Source organism: Chrysemys picta, chromosome 1 (genome assembly GCF_011386835.1).
Source record: "Chrysemys picta bellii isolate R12L10 chromosome 1, ASM1138683v2, whole genome shotgun sequence".
Classification (NCBI taxonomy): domain Eukaryota; kingdom Metazoa; phylum Chordata; order Testudines; family Emydidae; genus Chrysemys; species Chrysemys picta.
Genome location: NC_088791.1, coordinates 59,740,154 through 59,744,318, shown reverse-complemented (window position 1 = coordinate 59,744,318; position 4,165 = coordinate 59,740,154).

Here is a 4,165-nt window from a genome sequence, read left to right as displayed (position 1 = left end):
GTGTTAGTTAAAAGAAACTCAAGTAGCCATTACCTCAGTCACTCATGAAACCCCTCTAACATTGACCAATTACAGCTATCTTAGCAGCTTATGGTTAAGCCAGTGTATAACACAATAAACCATAGCAGTGCTATTGTTGCCCACTGTACAGCAGGTGCTCACACTCATACCACTTCCCATAACTTGGGGATGGTCATACATAATATTCAGCTTTTCATAATTGTCTGGATGTGGCTGAGAGTCCTTTTCTCACAGTATAATGGATGTGCAATGTCAGACTGTCACTGATCCAGCTTTGTGCAGCAGTGCCAGTGGCAATAGGCCAGTACCGCTGCTATTGGAATTTGCTTGCATTGGATAAGTCACAGGAACGGAGACACGCTGCCAATACTCTAACCAAGAGCTTCCACAAATTCCCCTTTGTGAAGAAACCCGCCCCAGGGCCTGTGCTTAGGGAGAAGAGGGTGCAATTCTGGGGGATCCATGCATTGATTTAAATTATTTCTCATCGCCATAGAAGGAAGCAACACAACTTGGCATCCAGGCTTATGGTAAGATGTACTTTTGCTACGCGTATTTATATATCGGTTCTTGGAAAATCTATCAAGACCATTTCTAGTACAGCCCAGTGAAATCTGAAGTGAAGACTGAGGTTAAACACCCATTTAGGAGTGGGTCTTGGGAGTTTCTTCCCAGGGACATATTTTTGGAAAGTTGTCAACATTTCAATGCAATCTGATGCATTCTAAAGAAAAGTGCATCAATAATATTTGTATGAGTCTCAGGCGTGGTCAGGTCTGGCAGGGATTATTCAGCAGTATTCAAAGAAAGGTTGCACTCCATCAGTGACTGGGAAGTCATCACAACCTTCTTTTCAGTTTTGTGGCAAAATTTTAATAAGGACTTCCAGGAACCCCCAAGAGCCCTAATAGCACATCAGTAGAGCGGAGGGGATTCCGGGTGTTAAAGCTATGCTTTGCCTTCATCTGCAGATGTGCCTGCAAGGTGTATACAGCTCTCTCAGTGTCCTGAAAGGAAGAGAGGGAGACAGAAGCCAGAAAATATAGGGAGATACAGTGCTAGGGGTATAGAAAGACAGGCAGAGGAGAGAGAAAGAAGGATGAGCCAGAAAAAGGGGGAAGATGTGAGGATCAAGGAAGAGAGAAAAAGAGGCACCAGCATAATGACAGTGAGCAGAGCTCTCATTCCAACATTCATCTTGCCCCCAGTACTTTTCTAGTGACCACGGAGCTGGGGATCTCCCACCCTTGGCCCCATTCTCACCTACCTTTTTGTGTTAAGAATATGGCAGCAGAGGATAGGCAAAATCTGTCTTCTCCCAGGCATGCAGATTTACTCTGTCTTGGATACGGACTCACTGTGTTTGACTGAGAATTGGTGGGTAGACATGGTGGATTGAAAGTCCTGGGAACTGGGACCAGTGAAGCACAGGAATGGGAAAGATCATTTGCAAGATCACTTTACTTCCCAGGTGGTTCTGCAATTCATCACCATAAAGCGGGGACTATATAAGTGTGTAGCAGGGGACCTGGAGTTGGTTTGAGCTGTTTGTGGCTGACTGAGCTCTCTGTCTCTTGAATACGCTGGCATAGTGTGGAGCTAGAATCTAAAGCCTCCTGGATATCAGACAGCTCAAAGGCAATGGATATTTTCACTTGGATCAGGCCCAAAGTGGCACATAATGTCACAGTCCTGGCTGAGCTTCTCTTTGTGACCCAAGTGCTCAGTCCGTGCACTTCTAAGCTCCCCAGTGTCTGGGCAGTCTCCAGTCATAGGCTCTGTTCTTGTGGACACAAACTGTCTGGTACCAAGTATAGGGAATGGAACCCTGTGTTCCAGCTACCCTGGTCCCCCAGGACCATTGGTCCCTCCCTGACCTCCCTCCCAAGTCTCCCAATTAGCTTAAGCACATCCTCCCCAGAGTTCCACCACTATGGGTACTTTGGCTTATAGATCAACACTTCGGAGTCACGTGATAGTTGAAGCAAGTAATGCATAGACTTTGCAGAGGAATTACTAAATCAATTGCACTTTACTCAGAGAAATCATAAGAGATACACAGATCCAGGCAAAGTAAAAAACACCTGGATGTAATTCCCTCCCTCAGAGTCCTCACTACTCTTGAGCATTCTTTGGGTTTTAGTCAGTACCTTCACATGTCTCAGGTCCCCTCTCTCTTGCCTTAGTCTTCTCTTCCAGCTCACAGACTCTCTCCTCAGACTCCTGCAGGAAGTTCCACCGAGCTTGTTCAGATGCAGTAGTCAAAAGGTTCCCCTCACTCAGAGAGCACAACCCACTATGCTCCATGAACCTCCCAGACGCTGTTTGTAAAAGCCAGTTCTAACACCTGGTTTCTTTGTTCCCTTTCCTTGATGGGATTTTGCATTGTTCCAACCCCAACTTCTGTTGTCGACGGTGGCGATCCCTCGAGGTTGAGGATGATCTCTTCCACAGGTTTTTATTTTTTATGGGTCTTTCGGTGACTGAGGAGTCCGATCCTTCAACTGCAAACTTTTGGCAAACATTGCATGTGATGTTGGAAGGCAGGGTTGGGTCATGATTGCTGCATGACAGTCATCTGTCCTTGCTTTTCTGGAGTTTTTATGTGACAAGGGCAAGGCGATTTTCCTTAAAAGTGATTGTTCCTTCTCTGGCAAGTCTTTGCCAGTTAGCCCTGTCCTGGGCTACTGTCTCCCAGTGCATGATATTGATGCCACATCTCTTGACGTATGTCTGGAGGGTGTCTTTGAAGGGTTTCTTTTGATCTCCCCATTTTCTTTCTCCTTTGGTGAGTTGGGCACACAGCAATTGTTTTGGTAGGCGTGCATCAGAGATGTGTACACAGTGCCCGCTCCACCTCAGCTGGTGCTGGATAATCAGGGCCTCATTACTGAAGGTGTTGGCCTCTGTAAGGACACTGATGTTAGTGCAGCTAGCCTCCCACTTTATGTTGAGGATCTTCCGGAGAAAGTGCTGGTGTTCCAGGTTTTTCAGGTCTTTTCTGTAGTCACCCAAGTCTTGTAGCAATAGAGGAGAGTTGGGATTACCACTACTTTATAAACTAAAAATCTAGTGTGTGTTCTGATGTCGTGGTTATTGAACACCAGTTAAGACAGTGTGCCAAACCTCCTATAATAAGCCTAGGTACAACTGGTCTTCACCTATGCTGCAGTCATTCCATTGTTCTAAGGTGCTCCCATTTGAATAGAAAGCCATACAGGTTAATGATTCTCAATTGTTCCTGGTCTGGGAGATAAGTGACACCAACCCCAGTAGCAAATGGGTGATTCATTATACACTGAGGCATTCAATCATACAGCAATTTCATAAAATCAGCCAGAATTCATGTTTTACATATAATTCACCAAACTGTCACAACCACTGTCAGCACCAGCACTTGGGCCACATTGAATCAAAGGTACAGTACTCTGATAGTACTCTTTTCTGCTGTTCTACAGTCCAAAAACATGGCTTCTGTTGGGTTTTTTTGGCATTAGTCTTTCTTTGCAGTTTTTACTTGAAAAATGTGGCTACTGTCTTGGATTTTCTGAATCATTAAATATCTAAGGTTTTGCTTAATTGATTACCGAGCTGAATTAAATACAATATAAATCTTGAATTACGTCCAAGATCTAATTATTGTTCATTAATTCACTGGCTTTCTTAGGTTGTTTTGTTCTAAGCAAATGAAAACCAAGAGAATATTTTGTTCTTATTATTTGGGCTGCCTAATAGCCAACAATGCGAAGAAACCGAGACAAACTTAAAAATTGGACAGAATTACAAGTGGAATGTCTTTACCAAGTTATTTGTCTCCAGCTAGGGATGCCAGCTGAGACACGTGAAACTAACAGCAATGTCTGAACTAGCTGGTGTTTGGCTACTCTACAGTTTGCAGCATGCCCATTTTTTGCAGAGAGCCAGAAGCCTATGCCATCTGTGAATGATGTCTCTGTGCAGTATTTCTCTGCAGTAGTCTGTAACCTCCAGCACTGATGTGAATTATTTTCTGAGTTGCTACTGTGGGGACAAAAGTAGTAATTTGTAATAAGTATGCAGTACTGTATTGTAAACAACAGAAAACTGCATAGTAATGTTGCCATGTTATCTCATACTAATCCACTAAATTAGTATCGTCTATATC